We start from the raw sequence: 12,508 nt of genomic DNA on the forward strand, positions 1-12,508 counted from the left end.
CATGATCCCAAGGGTCCTGGGATCAAGTCCCATGTTGGGCTCCGTGCTCAGTGGGGAGCCTGCTTCCCCCTCTGCCTACCACTCCCCCTGCTTGCATGCACTCTCTCTCTCTCAAATAAGTAAAATCTTAAAAAAAAAAAAAGATAAACTGGTTCATTTTATGATTTTATGTTATGTGAATTTCACTTTTTTTTTTTTTTTTAGTTGGTAGATGAGAAAAATGGACGGAGCAGTTCTCACCATGAGAAGGAAGGAGGGACTTACTCCCCAGATGGCTGGGAGCTGCTCATAAAGAGGGCCTGGGTTGTCAGCACTGCCCCCCCCCCACCATCACAAGGCACCTCACCCACAGTCGTACCCCATCCCTGGGTGGCCACACCTGATGCCTGACTGACTAGGAAAGAGGAGGAAGGGGTGGTTTTCAGGCCCCACCCCCTTTGCCCCTGTGGGGCCACCCAGCCTCAGAGTGCAGAACTGTCTGCCCAGACTGCATCCCAGTGCCACTCCTCCTCTGCCTCTCCCTTCCCAGTTGCGGATCCCGGCGCCCCCCCCCACGGGCTCCCCCAGCAATCTCCTGCCTGCTGCCCTCCACCTCTGAGCCCAGTCAGCAGGCCGGAGACCCACTGCAGTAGAGTTTCAGCTCTAAAAGCTTCACACAAAGCAGTGGGACGACAATCCGGACCACTTGGGGCCCAGGGGCCAGAAGGTTCTTCACGTCATCAAGCAGAACAGACTGTGAGGGTCCGGGGTGCCTCCGGTGTTTCTGTTTTTATCACCTGAGGAGCAGGTTTGGAGAGAGGGCCCGGTCGTGGCATTTTGGTTTCACAGTTACTCTGGACCCCGGCCAGGACAGGGCCTTTGGCTGGGAGAACTTTGGAAAGACATTCCCCCAACTGTCCTGAGCCCCCAGGTTGCTTGTTTCCAAGGCTTTTAAAAATAGAAGTGTGAAAACCGTTTAATTGCCAAGAAGCTGCGGGGTTCCGTGCTTCTGTGGCCGTGGTCAAGTTGGAAGGCAGCCTTGGACATGTATGAGGAAAACAAGGCCCTGTTTTTCCCGCTTGCCTGTGACTCAGACGGGGCCTCGTGCCAAGCGGAGTCACGTGCTGGGCAGCGGGCACTGGACAGGCTGTGTTTGTGCTCTAATGACTCAGGGCGGTGGAGGCTTCCGGAGCTGCCTCCCCTTCAGCCCCGTGCCGGGAGCAGAGGGAGGGTTGCCCAGTAAATGGGGTGCAGATGGGAAGTGGGGATCCTGGGAACTCGGGCAAGGAATGAAGTCACAACCTCAATGTTTCTGCAACTCCTCTTCAGAAAGAAAACCTCAGCGTCGCTTCTTGCCACAGGTCCGAGCAGGTTTCTTGAAAAAGCATTTTAAGAGCCTGGGACAAAACCAGATAACGTATCCAGAATTTACTGAAAGGCAGCAATTTTTTTTTTTAAGATTTTATTTATTTATTTGTCAGAGAGAGAGCAAGAGCGAGCACAGGCAGACAGAGTGGCAGGCAGAGTCAGAGGGAGAAGCAGGCTCCCTGCGGAGCCAGGACTCAATCCCAGGACGCTGGGATCCTGACCTGAGCCGAAGGCAGCTGCTTAACCAACTGAGCCACCCAGGCGTCCCATTTGAAATGTGTGAGATTTTGCAGGATCCGGGTTGATGTGTACTTTGGTAGAAGTGATGAGGTCAGAGTCAACTGAACAAAGGAGGTGTAAAATCAGGTAGCACTGCGGTGGAGAAGAAACAGGCTTTTCCAGAACCATAAAAATCTTCCATTTCAATAGAGTAACTGATAAGCTGATGATAAACCATTTTCGGGTCTTCATGAAAAACCCCGAGGGAGTTTACTTGCCTGAAATCTATCTCCCCTAAACTTCTCCACGCCCTCAAAGCAATAAAGCTGTTTTGTTCAAAAGATGGAGGTTCAGATTTCATTTTACTACTTCGGTGAGATTTCTGCCATGTGAGAGAGGCAGTGGTCAGTAAAATGCAACATCAGTTACTGAAAATAGCAATACGTTGATGATTTTGAGAATAAACTGAAATCATACACATGACGTTATTTTAGGCAAGGGGTTAAGTCAGTTTGCTTGGCGGAAGGTAATCTCGGACTCGGTGCCCTTGGCCACATTTCTGGAGGGTCATGCTTTGTGACGTGACCTGTGGTGTTCCATGCACACGCCGACACTGCGTCCAGCTCCTCGTCGAGGATAAATTACAGCGTCCACAGGGAGCATGGGGGATACCACCCCTCTGGGGCTTGGACCTCTCAGTGGAGGAGTAGGGGGAAGCGGGGGGCCGCGTTGTGTTCCCCAGACGTGTGACGTGGAGATGGCCTCTCTCTTCTCTCCAGGGTCCCTACTGAAAACTCCAGGCCGAGCTGACCTTTTCTTTTCTTTTTTTTTTTTTTTTAAAGATTTTATTTATTTATTTGATAGACAGAGATCACAAGCAGGCAGAGAGGCAGGCAGAGAGAGAGAGGAGGAAGCAGGCTCCCTGCCGAGCAGAGAGCCCGATGCGGGACTCGATCCCAGGACCCTGAGATCATGACCTGAGCCGAAGGCAGCGGCTTAACCCACTGAGCCACCCAGGCGCCCCGAGCTGACCTTTTCACACCTTGAAAATGCCTTCCCTGTTTTCCCTGTTGCCGTATAGATGTAATTAGGAAAACGTTCTCTAGTTTCTCATCCTTGGCTTTGAAAAATGTGCACACACACACGCGCACACACACACACACACACACACAATCCCAAAGCCTCTGCTTTGAGGAAACACTGAGTAGTTATCTTGGGACTTGTTCAAACATGTCTTCTTTCTTTCACTGCTCTAGAGTAGCATGTGGGCATATGACCTGGGCAGCCACTGACCTGGGCCCACAAGGGCCACACTGGCTTAGCACTCTGCTGTCACACTGCATGAGCCTTGAAGACATTCTGCTCAGTGGGATAAGCTGGACACTAAAAGGAAAATGCCTCCTGCTTCCACATATATGAGGTACCGAGAACAGTCACGCTTATAGACACAGGGAATAGAGGGGTGACTGCCAGGGCCCTGGGGGCTGGGGAATGGGGTGTTATTATTTAAGGGCTACAGGGTTTTGGTTTGGGAAGATGGAAGAGCTTGGAGATGGATTACAGTGACTGTACAATACAAATGTAGTCAATGCCACTGAATCGTGCATCCCAAAAGGGTTAAAATAGCAAATTTTATGTTGCATATTTTGTACCCCAGCAAAAACAAAACAGAATTCTTTTTTTTTTTTTTAAGATTTTATTTATTTATTTGACAGAGAGAAATCACAAGTAGTCGGAGAGGCAGGCAGAGAGAGAGAGGGAAGCAGGCTCCCTGCTGAGCAGAGAGCCGGATGCGGGACTCGATCCCAGGACCCTGAGATCATGACCTGAGCCGAAGGCAGTGGCTTAACCCACTGAGCCACCCAGGCGCCCCACAAAACAGAATTCTGCAGCTGTTTTGAGGTTGTTCATCTTTTAACAGGAGGACCCTCATGTGCGTTTGCACTGGGGAGTTACATGGCTGGACCTCAGCGGGGTTTCTGGAACCCTGATGGACACGAATCCCTCAGGGGTTCAAAGATATGAGTTCTGAGTCACTCTATGGGGAGGGGCCCCGAGAGTCTGCCTTTCTCACATGCTCCCAGGCGTTGCTGATGTGGTGGTCTATGGGCCACTCTCTGCAGCAGCGTGGAGGAGCGAGATCAGGTTCGGATCCCAGGAAAGTTCCAGGCACGGTTCCTAGGGACCTTAGTCTGTTTTGAGGAGTGCATGACTTCTGAGGTCCTCTGGTGGCCACAGGACACACTGAAATGTGAGCCAAACACCTTGCTGCTCCCCCCACAAGGAGCAATAAAGTCACCGCATCTTCCAGCCCTCTGGGGCCCCTTTGTAAGTCTGGTTAATGGGATCCCTGCCACACTTCCATCTCCAATCCTGCTCTTTGCTGTCTCTGGCAAAACAAGGAACTGACCCCAGAGGTGCGTCCCGATGCCATGCCAGGTTGGCCTCAGCAAACCCCTTCAGGTCCTTGCCTCTTTTGCAGTCCCCAACTCACAAATTAGGCCTTGGGAAACATCCATAGTCCCAAGGCTTGGTTTGGCCTTGCCTTGTCCTACTCAAACACTCACCTCCGTCTCAGGGGCGTCCAAGCCCCCTCACCCGGCGGAGAGGAGCCCCGGACTTGTGCAGTCCACTGTGTGTGGCCCGGGACCCCCTGAAGCCAGCATGGTGAAGCCCAGAGTTCTTCCAGCATTTCTGTCCTTCTGACCCCGACTTCCTAAAGGGCTTATGTAAAGAATGCAAATAATAAAAATAATAATAGCTCACTGTGTCCATTGTTGACTTCCTGCATCTCTGATTTGACTTTATCCCTTCCGCCTGCTCTGTGAAGTTAAATAAGGGCCCTGTAAATCTTCCCCCCCAATGCTGGCAGCTGGCACCAAAGCTCTGTGAGGAGAGGGCACTGGAGAGACACTGAGGAGGAAAGGGTGTGGCTCTGGGGTGCCCAGGCGCAGGCTCCTATGACCAGCCTCAGCGGCTTCACTGGGTCCAGCTTCCCCTTCCACAGCCTGGGCCACACACCCACTGCAGGCCAGAGGCGTGTAGTGGCCAACAGCACACAGAACCATCAGCAAACCCATGCCTATGGGCTGACACCTTCTTGCCCAGCTTTCCCCAGCCCCCCAGATGGCGCATTCCTAGCAAGTTCCACCGCTGCAACACCATGGTGACTTCTGTGGTACCCAGTGGGCCCAGCTGTGCCCCCTATAACAGGTCTGGTGTGGGGGCCCTTCCCCCTCAGCCAGCAGCTTTTTACCAGTTCCTGTCATGTGCTCTTCTTATACTCCCTAGTGTTACTCCAATCCTCTGTTACAGCTGGTAAGTTTTTATGTTAAACCTTCCCTGTTCAGAGGCACCTGGGTGGCTCAGTGGGTTAGAGCCTCTGCTTTTGGCTCAGGTCATGATCCCAGGGTTAAGCTCTCTTCTCAGCAGGGAGCCTGCTTCCCTGCCCCACCCCCACCCGTGCCTGCCTCTCTGCCTACTTGTGATCTCTCTGTCAAATAAATAAATAAAGTCTTTTTTTTTTTTTTTTTAAGATTTTTTCTTTATTTATCTGACAGAGATCACAAGTAGGCAGAGAGGCAGGCAGAGAGAGAGGAGGAAGCAGGCTCCCTGCAGAGCAGAAAGCCCGATGTGGGGCTCGATCCCAGGACCCCGGGATCATGACCCGAGCCGAAGGCAGAGGCTTAACCCACTGAGCCACCCAGGTGCCCCTAAATAAATAAAGTCTTAAAAAAAGAAAAAACTTCCCTGTTCTGGGACGCCTGGGTGGCTCAGTTGGTTGGACAACTGCCTTTGGCTCAGGTCATGATCCCGGAGTCCCGGGATCGAGTCCCACATCAGGCTCCCAGCTCCACGGGGAGTCTGCTTCGCTCTCTGACCTTCTCCTCGCTCATGCTCTCTCTCACTGTCTCTCTCTCAAATAAATAAATAAAATCTTTAAAAAAAAACAAAACAAGGGGTGCCTGGGTGGCTCAGTGGGTTAAAGCCTCTGCCTTCGGCTCGGGTCATGATCCCAGGACCCTGGGATCGAGCCCCGCATCGGGCTGTCTGCTCCGCGGAGAGCCTGCTTCCTCCTCTTTCTCTCTCTCTGCCTACTTATGATCTCTATCTGTCAAATAAATAAATAAAATCTTTAAAAAAAAAACAAAAAAACAAAACAAAACTTCCCTGTTCAAATTACTGTGGAGTTTTCGCTCCAGAATGGACCCTGACTGATAGACTCACATAGTAACATTTATATAGCATCGACTAGATACCAGGTACATTTTTAAGCAATCTGTGAAATATTTAAGATATATATTCACTTAACTCTGAAAGGCAATAGGTATTTTTATTATCCCAGTTTATGAGCGGAGAAACTGAGGCACAGAGAGGTGCCTTTTCAGGAGCTCTTCTTCCTGGTGTTGAATATATCCCCACCACGAGCAGGGTAGACTCTGGCTCTACTCCACAGGGCACTGGCAACACCCCTGTCATATCCCTGAGTGCCTGTCCCATCACAGAGTTCCATAATGCTTCGTTACTGTTAGTACCGCTCATTCCCTGTTGCTCTGAGGGGAGGCTGGGCCACACTGCAAGGAGGGTCTCCCTAGTTGGCCACAAGCCGGTAGAGGCAGGGGGGCCTTGGTGGAGGGCGCTGGGTCACAGCTGAGCTGGCAACTTCAAAGTGCCTCCTACTTCAAGATTTCATGATTCCCTCAGGTCGCAAGGGTTTGCATACTGGTTTCATGTGGGGGCCTCTTCGGGGGGCAGTGATTCCTGCCTGACTACTGCTATCAAAACCATGAGAACCCAGGCTGGTGTCAACTTACCTCCAGGCGTCTCAGGGGTAGCCCTGGGGTATCAGGACCACGGGAGATGGGAAATGTCTCAGGACAGAACGGCAGGCGAGGGAGGCCCCCCCCAGCGGAGCCTAACCCTGGGTTCCAGACAGAGCTCCATCGGGTGAGTCTGCGGGCCTGCAGCCTCCAGGACTCCAAACGTTGACTGTTGTGGGTGAGGAAGGAAGGAAGCGATAAGTGTGTTTTGGGCGGAGGTGCCTGAGAAGAAAGACTGAAGAAACGGGCAGAGGAAGAACAATGAGGGGCCTGTTCCCCGCCTGCCCCCGGGAACTAAGTCTATTCCTTGTGAAGACTTTATCCCCCCCACCCCGCCTTTTTTAAGATTTTATTTACTTATCTGAGAGAGAGCACGAGAGAGAGAGGGAGAGAACGCACCTGAGGATGAGCAGGCAGATGCAGTGGGGGGGGGGGAGCAGGCTCCCCACTGAGCGGGAAGCCAGATGCAGGGCTGGATCCCAGGCCCCTGAGATCAGGACCTGAGCTGAAGGTAAACGCTTAACAGACTGAGCCACCCAGGTGCCCACGTTAAAAAAAAAAAAATTTTATTTTTAACGTGAAGATTTTCACAAGGGTCTTGGGGCGGCTCGGGGCCCAAGTAAAGGCTCCAGGGTCAGGGTGGAGGACGAGACCAGGGGTGGGAGGGGAGTCTTCCTAACCACACGGAGCACAGTGGGACCCTGGGCTGGGGCCTCCAGGCTGGTGCAGCGCTGTTCCTGCTGTTCCTGTTACTCTGGCGCTCCCCCCTGAAGAAATGCAGGCCCAGGGGCAGCGCCTCGCAGAGGCTGGGAGGGGGCTGAGCTCTCAGTGTCTCTTCATCCACACAGGGCACCTCTAAGGCCTGTTGGTGGGCCCAGGCACGACAACGTCTGGAGGCTCCCAAGGGGACCTGGGCAATGCTTCTGGAGAGCGTCCCAGGCCCTCAGGACAATGTGAGCCTGTATGCTAACGCAGCTCTCTGGGTTGGAATTTGCCCTGAGTGTATTGGGTTTGGTGAGGAGAACAGGGGCGTGCAGTGTGCTTAGGGAGGTGAGATACAGAGGCAGGATGTCTTGTATCTTACAGGAGTTCCCAGAAAGGTTTGCGGTCTGGTCCAGGCCCTTCCTGCCAGAGAACGGGGCAGCAGAGGAGGCTGTGTTTCGTTTCGTTAGGGAAGGCGAGGCACCAGACAGCCTGGCTCACTCCGGGTTTGAACTCTGCATCTGGGGCAGCTCGGGGCCAGCAGTATTCCGTACCAGCAACTCGGGGCAGAGCGGCCATCAGGCTGGGACTGACAGTTCCTCTGAAGCCCAGTCAGCGTCTGGAGATGGGAGCAGAGGGGTTTGCTTTGAAGGAGATGAGACAGCTGCAGGAGTTGTCCTCTCTCACCTCCCTCAGCTTCTACCTGGAGGGGGTGGGGAGTGGGGGATGAAGGGGTGGGGAAGGGGGGGGAAGGGGGAGGGATGGGGAAGGAGTAGGACAAGGGGGGAGTTGGGGGGAGGGGGGGTGTGATGAGGGCCAGGTTAAGGGAGGGCCAGAAAGGCGCCCAGCCAGAACCGGTAGGATTAAGAAGTGACTCTGGCTCTTTCTGACTTTACTAGCAGAACTGACGGGCTCAGAACACAGATCTGGAAGTGTAGTAATGGAAAGGAGCACCGACTTGGAAAGCGCCAAACAGTATTTTATCTTAAAATATATATGTATGTTTAATTTGCATTGGCTTTGGAATCCTGGGAATAATTCTTTTTGGAAAAGATTAATCTTTCCCCACTTTATCCCTCTTCTGGCTTTTTGAAGAACTTGACTCAGAGTAAGCACCAGCTAAATGAGTGGGACAAAAAAATCTGGGGGTGGGGGTGGCAGAGCAGGAGGCCCCTTGGAAGTTAGTATCCTTTTTTTTTTAAAGATTTTATTTATTTATTTGACACAGAGAAATAGTGAGAGAGAGCACAGGCAGAGGGAGAGGAAGAAGCAGGTTCTCCACTGGGCTGGATCCCAGGACCCAAAGATGACAACCAGACCCGAAGGCAGATGCTAAACTAACTGAGCCGCCCAGGTACCCCAGGAAGTTTTCAAGAATGTTCAAAAATCCAAGCACTGGACATGCATAGACGAGTTCTATAAAAGTTTCCTCTGAAAATAATTCTTTATGAGATTCCTCGTAAATTTAATTCATGAATTTGGAGTTTTAGCAGTTGAATAATTTTTGGAACAAGGATCTGAACTTTTGGTTGGAAAAGCAAATAATATCTGGGTTGAGGCACCAGGGGCCAGGTAGGTCTGGGGGATGGAGGGCTGCTACTTTCTATTGTAATTTTTACATGGGAGTACAAAGAGTATCCATCAATTTAGATGAAGGGGCACTAAGTCCTTCCCGTTGATGATAACTATTTCACTAGCGTTGGGAGGCAGTCTTTTCAAGGGGTTGCCGAATGGACCCATCTGAGGAGAACATCCTCCTCTCCCAGACAAGTGTTCCCTCTCCCAGTCTCCATGCTGGGCACGCCCTCAGCAGCACTTAGCCTGTCAAAAGCCATAGTTTCCATCAATCTACCCTATGGCCCCCAAAGATGTCTGTCCTTTTGTCAACCATTTCTGTACATGGAGATGGAGGTGGTGGAGGATATCATGGGCTGAATTGTGTCATTCCCCCCAACTCATATGTTGAACCCCCCAGTACCACAGAATGTGACTGTATTTGGAGATAGGGCCCTTGAAGAGGTAATTATGTTAAAATGAGGTGACTGGGATGGGCCTTAATTCAATGACTGGCATCCTTCTAAGAAGAGGAGATTGGGACACACATATGCTGAGGGGTGACCCTGAGAGGATAGAGAGGAGAAGTGGGCCAGCAACAAGCCGGGGAAAGATGCCTCAGAAGAAACAAACCCACCAGCACATTCCAGCCTCCAGAGTTGTGGGAGAATAAGTTTCTGTTGTTTAGCCACAGAGTCTGGGGTGCTTTGTTATGGCAGCCCAAGCAGACCAACACCAAAGCAGACCAACATAGTGGGGGAGGTAACAAAGTGGATAGGGAAGAAGGTTCCAGAACCCTGAGGCGGCCAGTGCTGAAGACACTTAGGAGGGTGGCCTGTTAAAAGAAGATAAGCCTCAGAGCTGTTGGACTGGGAGACGGCCTGGGGGCAGGTCTGGGATCTGGAAGAAGAGCTCTGGAAGTCAGAGCCAAGATTCCAGATAGATCAGCCGGGGGAGGGAGCGCTGGAGGGGCTCACTTGCTCACTCCACCCACCAACATCCTGATATACTGCCCCTCCATTCCAAAGGGGGTCGAACCTGTGACTACCAGGAACATGAAGAAATAGCCAAAAGTACTCGAGAACCATTTCCTAAGATGTGAAACACAAGCCAGGGTTCTGTTTGTTCTCTGGCAATGTAAGCATTACACATTTTTATTAAGGAGAGAAAATAAAAAGCAAAGACTCCACATGAGGCTCTACAGAGAGAATCCGAACACAGCAAAGTTCAAGGAATCTGGCCTTTGCCAACACCGTAGCTCTGCGGGACCTCAGATGGCTGCCCAGGTGGACAGTCATGTCCGGGGGTTCATTAGGACTGTGTGTGTGTGTGGGGGGGGGGGGGGGGGCTGAGCACTTTTGCCTTCACGGACCCTTTTCTACATCAAAATAGTATTTAGAGTTGTATTTTACAACCGTGTTGCTCTAAAGATGGAAGTGCTAATATTCTATATCAAAGTATTTTAAGCCTAAACGTTTGTCTTCCTTCTGATTTTAAAATAAATTAAAACATTCCCGGGGGGCCCCTCCAGTGTGCTGGGCGGGGGGGGGGGGGGGGGGGACTGAGCCTGCTTAGCCTCATGGGGTGAATGGGCTCCGGTCCTGGTGTGGGGGCCCTTGGAGCTCAGAGCGGTCAACGAGGGCTGGAGGATGGAAAAACAGGCTTGGTTCTTGGCGGAACCCGGCAGAGAGTGTGGCACAAGGGGACGCGGCCGGGCCCCTGTCATTGGCTGCTGCATAGTCCCCCTCCCCCCCACTCGGGCAAGCCAGAAGAGCACCCGGCGCCTTAGCTCGATCGGCAGGGAAGGGCCCTTGACGCTGCCTCGCCCGACCCACTCCTCGAGGGCGCGTGGAGTCTCCCTTCGGAGCGGGGAGGGTGGCGCAGAGCCTGGGGGCGGGCTGAATGGGTGGGGGGGGGGTCAGGTGTACGTGTTGGGGGGCATGGGTGTGGCGCTCCGGGGCAGGAGGTGGGGAGGCTCATAGCGTGTGGTTTTGCTACCTCGCCCCCCAGGCCGGAACCCAGCAGAGACTCACTCTGTGTCTTCCCCGACACCCAGCACAGTTCCGGCCCGTGGGCCACAGAGAGGTTCTTTTTTAATCGAGAACCACTAAGGTCGTGTCCACGTGACGGTAGACTCAACCAGCACCCCCCAGACCGAACCCTCGGCCCGAAGGTCACAACAGTTCCGGGCAGCAGGGGGCGCCCCAGCGCTGGAAGTTAGAGCTGGCGGGGCCAGGGGTGGGAGCCTCGGGCTTGGGTGGCGGGAGGAGGGCAGGGGCTGCAGGAAAACTGGGGGTGGAGGAAAATGCCAGCGGGTTCGCAGAGTGGGCTATACCGTGACGCTGAGGCAGCAGCCGGCGGAGGCGGCTTCGGTCTAGAAAGCCCTCCCAGGCAGGAGAGGGCCGGTTTAAAAAATCAACTGTTCATCCGCCTCACCCCAACCCCACCTCTGAAAAGCCCTTTCCCAGCCTGGGATCTCTGTCCCCAGACTCTACGCTTCCTCCCTGAAAGGGCAAGAAGGGCTCCGTGTCAGTCCAGGAACACGCCACAGCGGGGTCATGAGTGATTGCGCGGAAAAACCTGAGGCTGACCCTCCCTTCCGGAGGCTTGGAGTCCCAACAGCCTTTCTGATCATGGCTTGCCTTTGCCAAAACATGAACCAGGAGGGGCGCCTGGGTGGCTCAGCCTGTTAAGCCTCTGTCTTTGGCTCAGGTCATGATCCCAGCGTCTTGGGATTGAGTTCCTCATGGTGTGGGGAGTGTCAGCCTGTGCTCTGCGGGGAGCCTGCTTCTCCCTCTGCCTGCCTCTCCTGCATGTTCTCTGTCAAATAAGTAAATAAAATCTTTTTTAAAAACCCATAAGCAAGGAGGAAAAAGGATAGGATCCCCTCTTCAGAGGGGCCACCCCTGAGACCTGCATAAAGCTGTCCCCCCAGGGGTCCCTGTGGCCCTGGCAGCAGCTGGGGAGCAACAGGAGGGAGCAGTCTTGGGGGTGGGGCGACAGTCAGGTGTGGGTGCAGAGAAGCAAAGGGGGCCTGTGTAGGAAGCAGAGGGCAGAGATAGGCAGCGCAGACACTAGAATTCTGAGAAACCTCCAACAATGACCCGGTTCTTCTACAAGCTCCCAGATTGCTGCATTTGCTTTGAAAGCATGGTGGGAAATTAGGCTGGGCCAGGAAAAGTGGGGTGCCAGAGGGAGAAGTGGGGGTTAGGGCCTCACCTCTAAGGCCTGGGCCTCGTCCTCTTCTCTCTCAGCTTTCTCACAATTTATGCAGATAGAATATGAAGCCCAGACAAGTTGAGTCATTTGCTCAGGGTCACAAGGCAAGTGGGCAGAAAAATCTGGAAAGCAAGATCCAGATAACTGGCCCTAGGCTAGCGTTGTTTCCAGTCATGGAGCTGTTCTGAGAATGAGGAAAGCTCTCCTCAAGAGTGGGCTGCAGGATAGTTTCTCCGGTGTTCGATTCCCACGAGCTTTTTACAATCTTCCAAATCAGTCCACAAAACACGTCTCAGCAGAGCCCCTCTGGGCTCTCTCCACCTGACTGTCTCCCTTTCTGCCTGCAAGGCTATGCCTCCAGCAGGCTTTTGGTATTCTACCTCCAGACCTCCCTTCTCTTCTCTGGGTTTCACAGGACAGAAACAGGCGAACGCCAGCTCGGCTCCAAGCAGCCCCCTCGCAGGCCCTTCGCTCCCTGGGTCTGGAGGAGAGCAGCACCGAGAGCCCTATGGTGGACCTCAAGGCAATCCCCGCAGGTGGTTTGATGTGTTTGTGGATCATTCCTGATCATTGGATTTAACCTTTGCTGGTGCTCAGTGCTTTCCACATGTAGTCGGTAAACCTTCCCAGCAACCCTCTCGGTTGAG

The 12,508-nt window shown here is 53.0% G+C and overlaps 1 long non-coding RNA gene across 1 annotated transcript; it reads right to left on the minus strand.

The window, feature by feature from the left end:
• Nucleotides 1-1,543: 1,543 nt before the first annotated feature.
• Nucleotides 1,544-6,602, minus strand: LOC309866255. Its single transcript, XR_014312531.1, has 4 exons — nucleotides 6,381-6,602; nucleotides 4,134-4,290; nucleotides 2,599-2,633; nucleotides 1,544-2,377 (listed from the first exon to the last, which is right to left on the minus strand). It is a non-coding gene; the product is annotated as an uncharacterized lncRNA (long non-coding RNA).
• Nucleotides 6,603-12,508: the final 5,906 nt, after the last annotated feature.

The sequence above is a fragment of the Mustela nivalis genome (genome assembly GCF_964662115.1).
Source record: "Mustela nivalis genome assembly, chromosome: 6".
In the NCBI taxonomy this organism is placed as follows: domain Eukaryota; kingdom Metazoa; phylum Chordata; class Mammalia; order Carnivora; family Mustelidae; genus Mustela; species Mustela nivalis.